Source organism: Leptonychotes weddellii, chromosome 3, assembly GCF_054177405.1.
Source record: "Leptonychotes weddellii isolate Sample4059 chromosome 3, ASM5417740v2, whole genome shotgun sequence".
NCBI classification, from domain to species: Eukaryota; Metazoa; Chordata; class Mammalia; order Carnivora; family Phocidae; genus Leptonychotes; species Leptonychotes weddellii.
Window position 1 is genome coordinate 34614713 of NC_138371.1, and position 18304 is coordinate 34633016.

Consider the following 18304-nt stretch of genomic DNA (forward strand, 5'->3'; position numbering starts at 1 on the left):
GGTCTGCATAATTCACAGGATCAACACGACGTGTCTTCCCAGATGGTTAATTTTTTTTCAACAGTCAACTAAAAAACATTATTCTTACATTGAAGCAAACACGGATCTCTTAAGGCATAAACTGTAAAATTTACAGGAATTTTAAGTTAAAAAGTTATTTTTGAGTCAGACATCCAGGGGAATAATTCACTCATGTATTCTGTTGCAAGTACTTTGGAGGAAGAATTTAAACAGGCCTGGTTGAATCCTGGCTCCTTGGTTAACTTATTTGAGATATGTAGGAATCACACAACATGTGTTGGTTGGCTTCCGTCCATGCTTCCCACTCCCCCAAGTTATCCTCTGTGTTATCACTCACACTGAAGGTGCTCAGCTCTGCATATCACACTTCTGCTTGCCTGCCTCTTCCACAAGTGCTGCTGACATTGCTCCTCCCTGGACCTGCTCAAAGGTGTAGGCCCCATGGTCCCTCAATATTGAGGGTGAATAGTGCAGGACTGAGTGGTGAGTAGAGAGTGACCTGCAGCCTGGCTTCATGGCATCAGAGCGGGAGGCATGTGCTTAGAGAATGGGTACGGGGTCCATCTGGTCCATTACCCTCTCTTGGCACACAGGTGCAACATGGAGTCTACATTACATGAGAGGGTGTCTGTAGTCCCTAAGTGAACCCTACTGATGAAGCAGGGCAGAAGTAGCTTATAGACTACAACACTGACCAGAGCAGATTTTGCTGTGGACACTTTCTACTCCATTAAACTCCATCAAAAGCCGTAGGAGGACATTTGGCCCTCTAACCTTTCACTTTCCTCTGTGTGGAGCTGAGGCCATGCTCAGCTTCTGTTTCTGACCTCCTTAGAAGCTGCATCTCTCCATAAGGGAGGAATGAAATCTGAGTCAAAGGAAGCTGACACTTGCCATTCCAGTTCATAGCCTCTGGCCCCCTAATCTCTCCAAGGCAAGAAGTTCCAACAGGTGGGGTGATCCTTCCCTCTAAAGGTCTCCCTTGCAAGAGGAGAATTTGCTTCCTTCCTAATCTCTGGAAGAAGTCTATAGAATAAGATAGGCATCTGCCTTACGGAAAATTCCTGAGTGTGCTGAGTCTGTCTTCGATGCCTTCCCAGCAGAGCCAGCTCAGTGGAACGGGAGGTGCACAAGCTTTGGAAGCAGACAGATCTTGATTTGGGTCCAGCCCCAGTCCCTCACTAGCTTTATAATGTTGGTCAGGTTACTTAACATTATCGAACTTCATTTTCCTCATCTGTAAGAGGATGATGTGAATAAGAACTCACTGTTAGTGGCGAGGAGGAAGCAAAATAATGTATGAGAAGTGTTTGGCATATAGTAGCAACTCAGTAAATGCTCCTCATGGTTGCTCTGCATCCCCAAGCCCAGTGAAAAACACTGAGCCTTCCCCTTGCTGCTGATCTCTATTTAGGAGTCAAGAAAAAAAAACGACAAACGATTAAATAAACCAGTTCTCTGTAAGATGTAACTGATGATAATCTTCTAACTCAGGTGATTTCAGCCTAAAGGGGAAACTTTAACTCAAGGCGGTTTTTGTTACTAAGAGAAGTCTTTTAGGTGGCAGGTGTCAGTTCCCACGGTTTCCGAGCAGACTGTGCTTTGCCCCTGTTCCTTCAAGTGAGGCCCCAAAGTAGCCTCGCTCCCCGCAGCCCTCACCTAGCCTTGGTCGTGTTCTCCCTCCCTCTGAGACCAGACTCATGCCCTGATTCTTCATTCTCCTGACTCATAAGGCAACCCTGTGCTATGTGCAGAGACAGCATACTTATCTGTCCATCTTACAGAAATCAGAAGCAGTCATTTTAGCACTTAACCCTTGCTGAAAGCTTTTGGTAGTGATTTCCATAAACTATTCAGTTCTAGAGGAAAAAAATAGTTAAATAAATGAACATCAACTGTTTATCTTTGTAGACGACCGATGGATTGAGATGTGTTGAGAAAGCTTCTGAGGTTGTATCTGTGACTTAGGAAAGAGTCATGCTTGATTAGTGATGTCTGCAGAGGCCTGGGAATAGAAGCGGCAATTCTGACTGCATATTTGTCATGCCTTTTTCCAGCTCTGTAGCCACTAGTCATTCCATCATTTCTCTCTTCATTTGCTTTCCCACTTGAGAGCAGTCGGGAGTCAAGGTGTTTTCAAGCCAGGTCTACTCTGGTGAATCATTTAGCAGGTTGAAAGCATGATGCCAACTAAAACTTGTTTTCTTTGGTTTTCTATAGATTTCATCTTTATTCTGTTATTGGTGTCCATTGACTAAGTAAGAGTTGTTGTGAAGGCAGGGTCTTGTATCCCGAGGTCCATAAACAGCATCAGGATTTGGTTAATCCAAAGAAACTGCTCAGAACATCTTGCCTTTTCATTGCTGAAGACCTGTGAGCATTCGTGAACTGTAGGCATGGAAATCAATTACAGTCACGAATCACTTGAGCGACACAAAGCAAAGAGCTGTCTCTGACAGTATTGGCTGTCGTATCCACTTTGCCTTTTTCTATCTGCCTATTTCTCAGAGAGCCCAATGAATGAATTACACTACGTTCAGAGAGAGGGAGACGAACAGCCTGGAGAAAGTGGGTCATCCCCATTACGTGGGGTTTTGGGTTATTCTTCTCCAAGGTTACATTAGAACCCAATGAAAAGCATTATAATGAAAGCTGTTCTTAAAAACTAGACACCTGATGTGTCGCATGCCTTAGCTTTGCCCACTCACCTCTCCCTGGGAAACGGAGCTGGTGTGTGAGTACTGAAAGTTGAAGGAGCCAACAGCTCTTCCCTGAAGTTTTGTTTTCCCTGCACTCTTTCCCTGGGGGGCGAGGGGAAGGGGAGGTGGGGTTGATAGGATGAATTTTGCCAAGACCTAAGAGGAGCCACCAGCCTTCTCTCTGACCTTCTGGTCCTGGCACTGCTGGCGGGCATGGGGGTGGTCATCGGCACTGAGCATTCGCCACTAGGGCACCTGAAGATGGCTTTAGGTCACACCTTGGTTTTTGATGGTCTTCTGTGGAGCCGGAGAGGAAATAATCCAGAATGCTTAACAAATCTTAAATATCTCTTTGAGGATCCAGAGTAAAATATACATTTAGAAAGTCTGAGGAAAGCAATTTTTTTAGAGTTTACTATCCAAGATCACCATAAAACCATAACATAATAATGGCGCCCAAAGCCCCACCCCCCACCATTTGGTAGCTTCTCTTCTTTCCTCATACGATTTATAAAGGGGGGAAGGGGACTTTCAATCTCGACTTATAGGAATCTGATAAACTTCGTATAAGCTGATTCTGTTTGGAGGTTGGCTCAAAGTACCCAGGGGATGTATGCCTCTACCTCGTTCGTTTTTCTCTAATTTGCCAAATATAAAAGTTAGGATTATTCAACCGTATGGGATCTGATTTCTTTCTTTCTGTAACATTTTTGGGAAAGTGGATTTTGACTCCATACTCCCAGCCCATGGATATGCTCCCCCTGGCTGGTGGACCAGGAAAAGGTATATGACACACTCATGAAAGATCACCGTCAGTGAGCGGTGGTAATCACCTAAGCTAGTATTCTAAGAGCCGTGTTTCAAGTGGAAAGGAGTAGAAACAGTTCATTTTCTGATGCACTTTATCTCCTTGCTGACCATTGAGATGCTGGAATGATAAAGATCAGAGGAGTCATCTGAGAGGTCACAAAAGGTAAAAATCAGCTCTAAAGAGAAGCAGCATAATGTGCCATCCACGGGCATAGCTGTTTGATCGAGGGTGATTCTTACACTGGGATCAAGTAAAGGAATGACAAGAATGTTGTGCCAGGAATTACACAATGAGGGCTCTGGTAAGAATGTCCTGGCCGCACCGGTGACCTGGGACTGAGACTGAAGGGAGTTTTTCTGGCGTGGAGGCCTAAGGTCAGAGCCCCGGGAGCCCCCTCCCCACCTTTTGCAGGGCTCGGAGCAAGAAGACCCTTCAGATACCTGCTGCCTTCCCTCCGAGTCATGATTCTCTTGTTGCTTATCTGCAGTCAGTTTTTGGGTAAATCCAAACTCGTTCCCAAAGCACCTAGCAACTCTCCCAAGTGCAGCAAAAAGAGTTTTCATTTCATTTAGCATGAGGCCACCTTTAGTAAGGCTTTAGTAATTCTTCTAGTTTATTAATTTAATATCTCATCCCTGTTTCTTTTTTAGTCAGCCAGTCATTTTTGTTTGAGGACTGATGAATTAAAATGTAGGTAAATTCTTACTTTGCATGAATGAAATACACCGAAAGCAGGCAGTCTGATTTACATTCTCATGTATGAATATTAGGAATGCAGTTTTGAGGAGTACTTGCTTTATTAGGATATAACTTTGCAGATATATTTTATGGGGCTCGTACACTGAATGATTCTTTCAGAATTGATGATGGAGGAGCGAGAAGCCGGCCCCCTAATGTCCTTTACCACCTGTGTTATCATTGATAACCTAACCAACCAGCGTGCTTTTTCTATATTATTTAACACTTTTTTTTAAAAAAAGATTTTATTTATTTATTTGACAGATAGAGACACAGCGAGAGAGGGAACACAAGCAGGGGGAGTGGGAGAGGGAGAACAGGCTTCCCACCGAGCAGGGAGCCTGATGCGGGGCTCGATCCCAGGAGCCCGGGACCATGACCCGAGCCGAAGGCAGGCGCTTAACGACTGAGCCACCCAGGCACCCCTTATTTAACACTTTTGAAAGTACTTTCCACAAACATCTGCTGCCTGGCAGAGACCAAACTCCATGACAGCAGGGACTAAAATCCATCTTTGAATGGCTAGATCTAGCAGAGTGGCCAGTAGATCGCAAGGGCTCTATAGTATAATTTACTGTGAGAAAGAAGGAGCGAGGGAGTGGGGAGAGGGAAGGAAGGAAGGATGGGAGGATGGAAGGAAGGGAGGGGAGATACATCACCTCTGCTTCACAGCATCTTCCCTGCCACCGTTTTTATGCGCGTGACCATCACCTCTTAGCTGAAATTAGCTGCCACAGCCTTCCATGTGGTCTCCCTGCGTCCAGTGCATCCTGCCCTGCCAGTCCATTTCCACACCACAGCCAATCTGATCCTCATAAAATATGATTCTGAAGAGTCACTCCTTTGCATCAAGCCTCAACTCTTCCTGTTTCTCTTAGGATAAATGACAAAGTCTTAGTGTGGCACACAAGTGCGTGGGGGCTCTGTCCTGCCCATCTTGCCAGCCCCCTGTCTTGCTTCCCATGCTTCAGCCACCCTGAATTTCTCATGTTTCCTCACACGTGCTAGGCTCCCTCAGGCCTCTGGGCCTGTAGATGTTGCACCCTCAGCCTGGGGTCCCTTTTCCCTTGTCACCTTAGGGTCCTGGCTTTGATGTTCTCTCCTCCCAGGAAGCCTTCCCTGGTAACACAAGGCTAGATTGGGTGTCCCTCCTGTGTGACCCCCTAGTTCTCACTGTAATATAATTGCTTACTTTTCTGCTTTCCTCACTACATTCCAAAGATTCTCGAGGCTGGGGACTGTGTCTTAATCATTGCTGAATGCCCTCCACCTAGTGTAATGCCTGGCTCATCAGGCGCACTTGAGAACTATTTACTGAATGGGTCAGAGGAGGGCAGTGTGGTATAGTTGAACTAGCATGTGATTTGGAGCCAGAAAGATCATCTCAGTGGCTGGCCATCACCTTGGGCCATACTCAAACTCCCCCAAACCTTAGTTTCTTTCCCTGGGAAATGGGATGGAAGACATCGCTTCAGACCTCAGGGGGTTGTTGTGAAAAGGCAGTGAGATGAGATAAAGAAAGCATATAGTGCAGAGCCTGCCCTGCAATGAGTTCCAGTAAATTGCTCTCTTTCTTCAATCTCTCTCTCCCTTACCTGCCAGCTAGGTAAGACCATGGATTAGAATAATAGAATTCCAGCATCAGATACAGAGGTTCAGTGCATTGTTTCTAAACCACCTGCCAGGCAGCTGAGACAGTTTTTAAAAAATACACCCTCCTGGGCCTCACCCCATGGTTCTGGGATGGGGTCCAGGAATCTGTGGGTTTTTTTTTTTTTTTTTCAAGTTTCTGATGCTCAGCCGTGATGGGGAGCCTTTAACCTAGTCTCAGTTTCTGACCTAAAGCAGGAATCCCGCTTACGTAGCCTTTGCTGGAACACCTCAGGAATGGGCACGTCGACGCATTTTGAAGTCCCTATTTATTATTGGGCAGCTGCTTTATTTGGAAGCACTCCCTCATTTACTGGGCACAATTCTGCTACCCCACCACACCTCGCCTTTAGGTTGGTTCTGCCTTCTAGAGACAAATAGATTGACGTGCACAGCATCTTCCACACAGACTTTCTTTAGATATTTGAAGTTACTATGTGCCTTCGAAGGTTTTTCTTCTCCAGGCTAAACATTCCTGTTCCTATAAACTTGAGTTTGCTAACTGGCGCCTGTGGGCTACATCCGGTCCACAGATGTGTTTTGTTTGGCCTGTGGTTTGAAAAATACTGAATAAGTTGCCAAGGCTTAAAAATCAGGGCATTTCACTGAAACGTCTGGAGCTTTGGCATTTCTTGAAAACTCAAAAGATCTGGAGCCACAGTTCCAGCTTTGGATGGGGCATAAATTCTCCCGAATGTTGCAGCCTTAACTGGTCCATGGTATCGTCCAGCTCCTGACACCTACATCATGACGTCACATGTTTTTTAGACCTTACGTTATCCTTGTTATTTTTTCCTATCTGTGCTCCAAAGTGTCATCTGATCTCATCTTTAAAAAAAGTTGTTTATTTTTATGGTGATAAAAACAATATTGGATCATAATTGGGTATTTAACAATAAAAACAGTATTATAGACAATTTGGGAAAGTACAGAAAAATATAAGACCGAAAATGTATCTGCCAATAACTCTGTTTAGCATTTTTATTAATTTCCTTTCACTCCTTGTTTTTCTGTGCATATTTATATACTGTGAAGCTGGGATGACACCATTTTTTCCACATTTTCTACATCTTATTAAAGTCCTTTTTCCACATTTTCTACATCTTATTAAAGTCCCTCAAAAGATCAGTTTTTAATAACTAAAATATTCCGTTTTATGATTGTAACTTTTAAAAAATTTTGGGAAAATAATCAACATGAAATTGACCATATCAACCACTGTTAAGTGTATTGTTCGGGGCATTTAGTACATTAATGGTGTCATGCAGCTGTCACCACCTCCTCACTTCTGGAACATTCTCATCCCCCCAAAGGGACACCTTCTCCCCCTGAATCAGTCACTCCCTATTCCCTCCTCCTTGCGATCCCTGGCAACCACTACTCTCTTGACTGTCCTGATGAATTTGCTTAATCTGGATATTTCACATAAATGGAATCATATACCGCGTGGCCTTTTTGTGACTTTTATGGCTTCTTTCACGTAGCATCTTGTTTTCGAGTCTCATCCATGTTGTCGCATGTATCATCAGACAGCATTCCTTTTTCTGGCTGAATACTCTTCCATTGTGTGGTTATACCACGGTTGTTCATCCACCAGCTGATGGACGTTTGGGGTGTTTGTACCTTTTGGCTGCTGGGATAGTCCTGCTCTGAACATTTGTGTACTACTTTTGTGTGAACACCCATTTTCATTTCTTCTGAGCATTTCTCTAGGAGTGGAATTTTTGGGTCATAAGGTAATTCCATGTTTAACTAATTGAGGAACTCCACAGTGGCTACACCGCGTTATACTCCCATCAGTGTTCTCATTGCTCCACGTTCTCACCAACACTTATTTTTTGTTTAGTTTTGCGTTAGGCCATCCTAATGTGTCTGAAGTGGTAGCTCATTGTGGTTTTAGGATTTTGATAGGGATTGCGTTGAATCTGTAGATTGCTTGGGGTTATATGGACATTTTGACGGTGTTAATTCTTCTAATCCATGAATATGTAATATCTTCATGGTTTTGATTTGCATTTCTCTAATGATTAATGATGTTGAGCATCTTTTCATGTGCCTGTTGGCCATTTTATATCTTTTTTGGATTTAAATAATGTAATAATGTACTTAGCTTTGACATTGATGCCTTTCTATTTTTTACTATCGTAAATATTGTTACTGTGACTATCTCTATATAAAAGTTGTCTGCATATCTAGTTATTTCTATAGGATAGCTTCCTTGAAGTGGGATTGTGGGGTCAAAGTATAATGTTTCTTTTTTTTTTTTTTTAAGATTTTGTTTATTTATTTGAGAGAGAGAAAGGGGGAGAGGGAGAGAGAGCATGAGCATGAGCAGGGGGGAGAAGCAGAGGGAGAGGGAGAAGCAGACTCCCCTGCTAAGCAGGGAGCCCAATGCAGAACTTGATCCCAGGCCCCTGGGATCATGACCTGAGCTGAAGGCAGATACTTAACAGATTGAATCACCCAAGTGCCCCCAAAGTGTAATATTTCTAAGGTATTGATATGAAGGATCAGATTCAGTATGGCACGTTTGAGGAGCATACACAAGTTGCCTGGAAAGCCTTCTCAAAGTGCCTGTGCTTGAATTTCGATCTCTCACTTACTGCATCAGACTTATTAGGATGGGACCCAGTTTCCCAGGAGGTTCTACTCTGCAACCCAGCAGTGAACCATTAGCCAAATTTCTTTTGCACCCAGGCAGGTCTTCCAAAAAAAAAAAAAAAAGGATACTTTAAAACTGCATACTAGTGATTATCCCAATATTCTGACCAGTTTCAAGTGGATTGGTCCTGCTCTTTCCTGTGCTGTGGGCAACATGCTTGGTGACCCTGCTGCTCTCATAGGCTGAGCTTATTATCGCCTGGACCCATCGGTGGGTTTTTTCCTCATAAAATCTGGTCTTCCCTTTCTTGTCCTCAGGGAGGAAACAGGTTTCTGCTAGCTTTGTTACTTGCTGAAGCTATCTAACACCAACTCATCAAGGCTAGAATAAACCCATGTTATGGCTCCTCAGATAATTTCTCTCCACTTCCCTCATTGGACTTGTTTTGATGTTTTTGATTGGTCATGACTTGAGGAGAAACGTCGTTGCGCATGCCAATTGAACTCAGAGCACTCTAGAAGAGAGAACAGGTCTCAACACGTCTGGGCAGGGTGTTTCTGTCCCATGAGACCCTGGTTTTACTGCCTTTGGCCAAGCCCCCAGTTCTATCCGTGAGAGGAGGAAGGGCAGCCAAAAGTTCCCCTTAGTCAGGACAATGGGACCATGATCTCAAAGGAACCGTGATCTTATTTTGCATTTTAAACCACTGGAATGTTGTGTGTTGACTGGGTAACAGTTGCTAAGTGCTTTGATGTTAGGTGTGTGTTGCAGATTCCCAAATCTAGATTTGACCTGCAAAGGCACTAGTGGAGTCTTCATACCATTTACCTGATGTCATGAGGAGGTTGGTGAGGAGAAGGGAGTGTGGAGCCACCTCAGTTATGTTCGGTGAGGTGACAGGAGGCATCGGGACCCTGGCTACCTCCTCGATACCCAGTCCCAGACCTCAGTTGCCTTTGTGGTTGGACTGGTGCAACAGAGGTTGAGGGTTTTTTTTCTTCTTCCCCCTACTGCTAAATAAAAACACACAGCAAATTAGGTTTTATTTATTTATTATTTATTTGTTTGTTTGAGAGAGAGAGAGAAAGAGAGCACGAGCAGGGAGAAGGGGCAGAGGCAGAGGGAGAAGCAGGCTCCCCGCTGAGCCGGGAGCCCGATGTGGGACTCGATCCCAGGACCCCGGGATCATGACCTGAGCCGAAGGCAGATGCCCAACCGACTGAGCCATGCAGGTGCCCCACAGCAAATTAGGTTTTATTGGAAGTCAGTAATTCCCTCTTCTTATTAAAAACTCTGATTTTCTACAATATGACTATCAAGATTATGTCTTTGAACTTGGCCTTCAAGTTAACGTCCTGGGAGTAAATCTTGTTTTCCTAAAGTTTAAAAAATACATGGAAAGCTAATTTTAGACTGGAAACATGCTTGGTGGCCCTGCTGTTCTCAGAGTGAGCTTAACCATCACCTGGACCCATCTGTGGGTTTTTTCCTGATTAAATCTGGTGAAAAAAAGAATCATAGACTTCCTTGTGGCGCCGCCTCGGTTAAAAATGACATGCAACTTTTAAATCTCAAGTCTTTGAGATAAAAAACACATTCCTTTTCTTATGCCTAATTCATTTTCAGAGCTTTCTCATAGAGCTACTTAGATACACTATCAAGGCATAATACTTATCTGGCATAAACACTGAGCTCTCAAATCTTATTTACCAGTTTGATGAAATTTAAAACATGTTATTAAATATGGTTTATATTTAAATGGACTCGGTGAGTTGCAAACATAGCCTTGCAACGCAGAGTGGAAGAGCAACGCTGTAGTGGCTGGTTTATCAATACCAATGCTTTTAACAGAGTTTTTGATTCTCAAAAGAACTCAGATTTTGGTTGGATTACAATCACTTAAACTTCATTATTACTTTTCTTCCATGTTGTTCATGTTATTTTCCAGATGGACAGGAACAGTGTAAATGACTGCTATTGTTTAAAGGGCACAGAACAAGGTGGGGTGTGTGTATGTGTGAGTGTGAGGGTGTATGTGAGTGTGTGTGTGTTGGCAGGGGTAGGGTAGGACATGGGAAGGACAGGGAGGGAAGAGACTTGGAGAGAATGTAGAAGTTTATGCTGGCTGGAAGTAGCGCATTTTAAATCAGTATTAGTGTAATGCTCGGAGGCAGTTAAGCTTGCGATTCTTTTAGGTCTTTCTCGGAGGAGGCTGGGAGGGGGTGGGAAGAATATGGGAGAAGCTGTTTGGAAATGCAGTGACTTAGAGAAGGAGCTGCTTATTGTCATTCTCCTGAGCATATACGTGTCTAAAGTCATATATATGGCTCATTTGTCCCTCCAGAAGACAATTTTTTTTGTCCTTGATCTAAACCATTCTCAATCCTTGTTCAACTGACTTCTTAGCTCTTCTTGTTTCCGCTTTTCCTGAATCAGAGAAGGCCCCTAGAACGCTAGGCTCACAGGACCTCCGAGCCATCTCTCCGGTCTGTCACTGTGCCAAGGGAAAACTTGGCGTCCATTTGCGTGAAGTGCATGGGATGTGGTTCAGTCCTGTGTTACACAGTTTAATTGTTTTGTGTGGGTTAGGCTTATTTCCCCAGCTATATCTGGCACTCTCTGAGAAAGGGACTATGTCACATATTTCTTTTGTATATTTTATAAAAATAGCATATAGTAGGTATTCAGAAAATGCCTTCAACTCTGGTAGCACTTTTCTGTGAAATGCACTGGCCAGGGTAGATCCTGATAGAGGCTTGTTTGTTGCAGCACAAACTAGAAACAATAGGAATGTTCATCCAAAGGGGAATAATTAAATATATTGTGATATATCCATGTTATAGAGTATTATATAGCAATTAAAAGAAATGTGTTAATCCCATAACTCTTGATCCCGGGGATGTCCTCAGTATATTATTGTTTTTACAAATAGCAAGAAAGGGAAAGAGTAAATCCCACTTTTGTGATAACATTGTAACCTCCTCCATCTAAATCTATATTTTTATGTATCGGCAGGAACATGGGGAGAGATGTGGAGGGATACACATTAGGCTGTGAACATTGGTGGTAGGAAAGGTTATTAAATTTTGTCTTTACCTTGTCTTTGCCTTATTGCAATGGGACAACTACTAAGATTAAACCCAGCAAATAGAAGAGAAAGAGAAAATTGGTAGAGGTTTTTGTGCATTAGAAAGTCCCTTGCCCCAGAATACTTCTTTCTACTTTTCAAACTTGGTATGATTGAAAAAAAAAAAAGTGAGTTTTATCCCTTATCTAAACTTTAGAATTAGGAAGTAAAGATAGCACAATACTTGAGTTAATTTTTGTCTTCAGCTTATGACATGAAGATAAGTTTTCTTTTTACCCAAACCTAGGGAGAGCAGCGGCAGGTTGTACAGATGCGAGATGCTAACTGACTTCAGAGCCCTAGGAGCTTCCTGTCCCAGAGCTGAACAGAACCGCGTAAGCAGCTGGAGGGGCTTGCGTAAGTGGAAAAGTCAAGAGAGCAAATACTGCAGAACTTCCGGTGCTCCTCAGCTGATGGTTGGGGCGGCTGTGCTCCACAGAGCCCTGCATCTTGCAGAGGAAGCTGGTGAGAGTCTTTCTGAGTGGAGGCAGCCATGCCTGAGTGGCTAGCTCTTGCTGACTTAATGGTGGGGATAGTCATTTACCTTTTAGATCCACATCTTGGCCACCAGCAGAACACTCCTCTCACCACGGAGGGGCACTCCATCCCGAGACCTCTCGCCTAGACTGTTGTTGAAATCACCTAACTTACTGTCTCACTCTAGTCTTTTCTTCCAGTTCATCATTCATTTCCAGAGATTGTTCCAAAGCACACCACATAGGTCACTCTCCTGCTCAAAAACCATGCATGATTCCCCAGTGCTATAGAAGAGGGTCCCAACTTCTTAGCCTGGCATTCAAAGCCTTCTGTAATATGACCCATGTCTGCTGCTCAGCTTACCTCACCCGTCTCATGCTCCAGCCGAATGAAACTGTTCCCTGTGCATGCTCAGTCTTCCCAGCATCTGTTCACATTCTTCTGAGGTAGGACCACCCACTTCCCATTCTGTCCATTTCTACCTGTTTAAATCCTCTCTAGTGTTCAGTATTCATTTCAAAGACTATATCTTCCAGTAGACCAGATGTGATCGCTCTCCCTTCTTCATATACTTCTGTGCTCTTTACCTTACATCCAAGTTGTGTATGCTTGTATATTTCCTCCCTATACCTTGATAATGCCTTCCACAGAGAGACTGACTATACCATCTCAGTGTCTGAATTTCTTAAGCTTAGTAGATTTTTTAGGTTTAATCAGTCTTTATTGGATTGAATTGAATATGGCTGTTATCTGAGATACACCAGATTAATTTAAAAAAACCCATATCTTTCATCTCTTATTGGCAGGGTGCTATGTAGAGAGTAAAGGAAATATGAACTGTATTGGTGTTTCTGCAAGGAAATATGTGACCATCCTTTTTTTTTTTTTGGCAGAATTTCCCATTTTCTATTATCTTATGTTTTTCAGTCTTCTGGACTCCTCTCTTCCTGTTGTCTTATCATTTTCCTTTGACATCTTTTACTGAACGCCCTTGCCAGGACATTGGATGGGGAAATGGAGAGAATTCCTAATGGATTTGCATTTCTTATGACCTTCCTGGTTTTGTAGGCAAAAGGGGACCCTCCAGTCATCTCAGGCAGAGACCAATGGTCCTGGTCAATGCCCTGCCTTTGAGAGTGGTTTGAACAGCTAGGGCCAGGAAGGTGACTCAATTTCACACATGTCCCTGATCCCCCACCTGGCTCCCTGTGGAGAGGTGGTAGAGTGTGACTGCTTTCTCCCTTTCTTTTTTTATTTATTTTTAATTTTTTTAATTTTTTTTTTTAAGATTTTATTTATTTATTTGAGAGAGAGAGAGAGAATGAGAGACAGAGAGCATGAGAGGAAGGAGGGTCAGAGGGAGAAGCAGACTCCCTGCCAAGCAGGGAGCCTGATGCGGGACTCGATCCTGGGACTCCAGGATCATGACCTGAGCCGAAGGCAGTCGCTTAACCAACTGAGCCACCCAGGCGCCCTGCTTTCTCCCTTTCTAAGGAATGCATAGGGAATTCAAAGAAAAAGCACTACAGAGAGGAAGGAGAAAGTTTAAGGGGAAGTTCTCATGGGCTTTGGAATGACTTGGTTGGGCAAAAAGTGGCTTTTGAAAGAATCCAGGATCTAACAAATTTCAGACAGACCCAACTTGGAGTTTGCCTGAATCATGAACGACTTCATGTGATTGTTTTAATCTATATATCTCATATACGGTAAGTCTGTCCCTCTCAAATATAGCAAGTTGCCACCTTCCTGGTGAATGCCTTTTATTTCTAAACATTGATTTTGTTGTTGTTATTTTTAAATTGCTTTGCTTAGGTTCCAATTTCTAATACTCCTCAAAAATTATAATTACTCTAGATCATAATAAATATTACTATAGAAATAAATCATTTTCTATCGTATCCTTTTCTTTGGGAATACTATATTGTTGCCTATATTATGGCAAGGGAGATACAAACCAGATATTAATAAAAAGTTGTGTTGCATGATGCATTCTAAACTGAGAACCACTTTCTGTATCCGAACAAAGAAATTACACTTAATACACATATTACCCTGAAAATCATCTGGCTGTATAATTTTTTCCCACAGAAATCACTAAAATGGCTTATATTGATTAACATTATCAAGTCACCTTTCATATTTGAAACTGCATGAATTCAACGTGCTAGAAGATACAGTTATACAAAGAATGTAACCAAAACTAAGATAGGAAATAAAACCTCTGTTAACAATTTTTCAAAATAGGAAACTCTTGTAGAAATGTATTGTTCTTTTTTTTTTGTAACTAAAATTACACTGATTTAAATATTCTCTATTAACTAACCTCTTGGATCCATTGTGCTCTTGTTTAAATTAACTTTCTTTAAAAGTTAACTCCCAAACACTGTTTAATTAACTTAGCTAAAGTTTTGATTTGATCTCAAGTCATTTGAAACTAGACAGAGTGAAAAAAGATGTGGGTAGTTGGCAGCAGATCCCAATAAAAATATGGCATTTGGCAGAGTATGCCTGCCTTGTTTTGCTTTGCTTTTCTCTTTATGGATGTGGCCTATTTTTGAAATGCTATGATTTAAATTCAGGGATCAAATGACAAGTCTGACAAAACAGAACTGACTTCAACAGAGGTTCTGTGGGGGAAAAATGGAAGCGTTCCAGGAACTAAAGGAAGTAACCTCAATTTCACCTGGAAACATTAGTGTCTCGGGGGCAGGAGATTTGGGCTATATATAAAGAGTGAAGGAAAGTGGCCAAGATGCTGGGCCAAACCTGCATCCAGGAATAGAGCGGCATCAAAGAGCTGACAACAGTAACTGTTGTTTCCACCATGGCCCTGTAAGTAGCAATCAGAGAGCCTGAAATGTGGGAAGATTGGAAAGTTCTTTCCTGTGATGCCTTGGATTGTGGCAATTGTCTTCTCACTGGGTTCTGTAGCTCCCTTCTCTTCTCCGATGCTTGGCGCACATCGTGGACGGATTAAGTGTTTGCAAAAACTCTGTGCCGTCCTCCTGCTCAAGACTCCAGTTCCTGTTTGCCCACAAGATTGGGTTAAAACTCCTTCTGCTGGCATGATGCTCCCTCCACCCAGTTATTTACTTTTCTAACCTCTTCTTTGGCTGTTCCTCAACATGAAAGGTTTACTCCAGTCCTACTCTTCAAAATCTAGGTTAACACCTATCTTTTCCATATTTCTAACTCCAACTGGCACTGAGCCCTTACTTTAAAATATTTTGTACCTCTTTGTTTTGCATCTTTTGGCAAGATTGTTTTATTGTTAGTTACTTTGTTGAGAGTAACTATATCTAGAAATACCCATATATAATCACTATGTATGCACACATATAAGGTGTAAATATACACACAAATATATAGAGAATATATCTATATGGTGATTATCTTTCCTTAGTGAGTCATAAAGTATACAATATTTCTCCACAGGAAGTACGTTGAAACTGAGGCTGAATTTCTAATCCTGTATTGCATATATTTATTATCTATTCATTCTATTATATTGTATCATATTATATTATATTATATGAAGATGACATGTGAAAGAAAGTGATGAACCGGGAGAATCAGGAAAACTAAATTCTAGTCTCAGCTTTGCCACTAGCAGGTAAATCATCCTATCCTCTCCTCATAGCTCCAACCAGGAGATCAATCTCCTTTTTGAGCATCAAGAGGTCATAAAGGAAAAGTATAACTGGATGTGTTTATGGTAACCGTAAATAGTAAAATTATGATTTCATGTCCCATCCAGTGGACATGAGTATCTGGCACCCTTTGATCAGTCAAAGGGAGATGGTGCATTTTTCAGGTGAGTTGCTATTATTTTGGTACAATAGATTAGACCCCTGAGTACAGAGAGGTTGTATGACATTTTTGAGGTTGCCCAGTGTAACGAAGACCAAGTCAGGCTCAGCTTGATTTTTGCTCTCCTGCCTGTGAAATCTTCTCTCCCAGGATGATGGGCCTCTCTGCTTTAGAGGTGGTGTTGAATGGCTTATGATCCTTAACTCAGTTTATTTGCTCTGTAATTTTTTGGAAAAATCTCTCCAGATCCCTTATTTCTCCTTTTGTAGGATGAACATAAACATACTTGTCTGTGAAAGTCTTTGAGCGTGTTGATTTAAAGTCAACACAATTACTGTTTTTATTGAGTGCACACGAGGTGCCTGCGTATGTTAGGCTATTTCTTAAACACATCCTGTGAAATGGCTCTAACAGCCCCATTTAATAGATGAGGAAACTATGGCTGGGATTTAATTCCAGGTCGGTCTGCTGTCATATGTCAGTCTCCCTGCTGTGGAAGAAAAAGAATGAGATCCCAGGTCAGTAAAAATCAACATTGCCTCCAGATTTCAGTTTAACTGGTACTGTTGTTTATCATTTCCTTTTATTTAATCTTTGGTGACTGACTGGTGACTAGTAGTGAAGTTGGCATGCCTGGGTTTCTTTTTGCCTTGGGCCAGCTATCCTCTGGGGAAGGCGCTAAACAACAGTATTAAAGAGTAGAGAAATAGCCACAGAGGATATCAGGAAAGGAAGGTGCAACAAAGGATGGGTTTTTTTTTTTTAAGATTTTATTTATTTGACAGAGAGAGAGAGAGCTCAAGCAGGGGGAGCTGCAGAGGGAAAGGGAGAAGCAGGCTCCCCGCTGAGCAGGGAGCCTGATGTGGGGCTCCATCCCAGGACCCTGGGATTATGACTTCAGCCGAAGGCAGATGCTTAACTGACTGAGCCACCCAGGTGCCCAAAGGATGGATGTTTTAAAGACTGGATCATTAGTCTCTGAATAACTACTCATAGTCCATACCTCCTGCTATTTCTTTTTTTTTTTTTTTCTTAGATTTCATTTATTTATTTGACAGAGACACAGCAAGAGAGGGAACACAAGCAGGGGGAGTGGGAGAGGGAGAAGCAGGCTCCCCGCTGAGCAGGGAGCCCGATGCAGGGCTCGATGCGGGGCTCGATCCCAGGACCCTGGGATCATGACCTGAGCCGAAGGCAGAGGCTTAACGACTGAGCCACCCAGGCACCCCCATACCTCCTGCTATTTCATTTCATTTCCATATCCTATTTTCATTTTGGAAAAGGTTAGATAATTAATTTTTTCATTTTCTGACTAAAAATAGCTGTTCTTTTCTCATAAGTATAGAGTATAAGTATAGACTTAATAGATAGCTACATAGAAGCTATTACTAATACTTGAAATTTTGTGCTTTGGTTTTTAATAATAATTGAAAATGTTTCAGACATTTACTCAGCAGGTATATAGTCCTGCATTAAAAAAAAAAGTGTTTATGGGGACTCATATATTTTGTACAGTTCTTAAGGGAAACAGCTTTTGACTTTCTGATCATCATCTTCCTGTGATAGAGTGAACTTCTTCCCAAATAAAGAGTGATCTATAATCAGGAAGCACTTGATGGCACCCTTTCAGCAGATCACACAGCAGGACCCACTTGAATAGAGCTAACAAGTTTGGTCCATTAAACCTAGTGGCTCGAACAAGTTTTTATTATCCTTTTGTAAAAATGCAAGCGCTGCCTCATACAAAAACCAGTTGTTCCCTAATGAAGTGTTTCAGCATGTTCATATAAGTTGATGGCTTCATATGGCTAGATTATTACTGCATCAACTCTTAGCTTCTAATAACATGCTCCTGTCTTGCTTTAATGACATACTGTGCTCAGAATACTCAACTATGGGCAGATGTTTAAGAATACTATTTTTTCTTCTTGGCTATTCATTAATTCCCAACACCCACTCCTGATTAGGATGCAAGATATATTCTTTCAGATGTGGAGTCTTTAATTACCCAATCTAACCAAAAAAAAGACAGGCAGCATGCCAGGAATTTGTATCGAAATGCTGGAGTGTCATCGTCTCAGACTTCTTACCATTGACCGTAGGACACAGATGTTAAGTGTTGGCTTCTGTCACTCCACTTATCTTCCAAAGCCAGTGTATTAGTAAAGAACATGCAGCTCCAAGAAAGGGAATGTGAAGTACACTATACATGGTTTTAGCAAAAATCAAATTGGTGGTTTCATTAGGGGATTTGGAGGGGGAGACCCACAACCTCATTGCAAGATGGAGTAGGTACTCTAAACTAGCTGCACTCGCTCCATGAAACCCATGATGGGCTTTACTCTTAAACTAATGGCTTGTCTGATGCC

General features: G+C 42.3%; 1 protein-coding gene across 7 annotated transcripts in view; it reads left to right on the forward strand.

The window, feature by feature from the left end:
• The window catches only part of ANKRD44 (ankyrin repeat domain 44), a 279526-nt gene that overhangs the window by 65263 nt on the left and 195959 nt on the right, over nucleotides 1-18304 (forward strand). For 3 of the 7 annotated variants that reach the window (XM_081813917.1, XM_081813920.1, XM_081813919.1), the window contains exon 1: nucleotides 11781-12113. The exons of 3 other annotated variants lie outside the window; for them this stretch is intronic. The gene's annotated coding sequence lies outside the window, so the exon portion shown is untranslated. Of the gene's footprint in view, nucleotides 1-11780; nucleotides 12114-18304 lie in introns of those variants that run through there. One more of the 7 variants, XM_081813921.1, reaches the window with a different exon arrangement.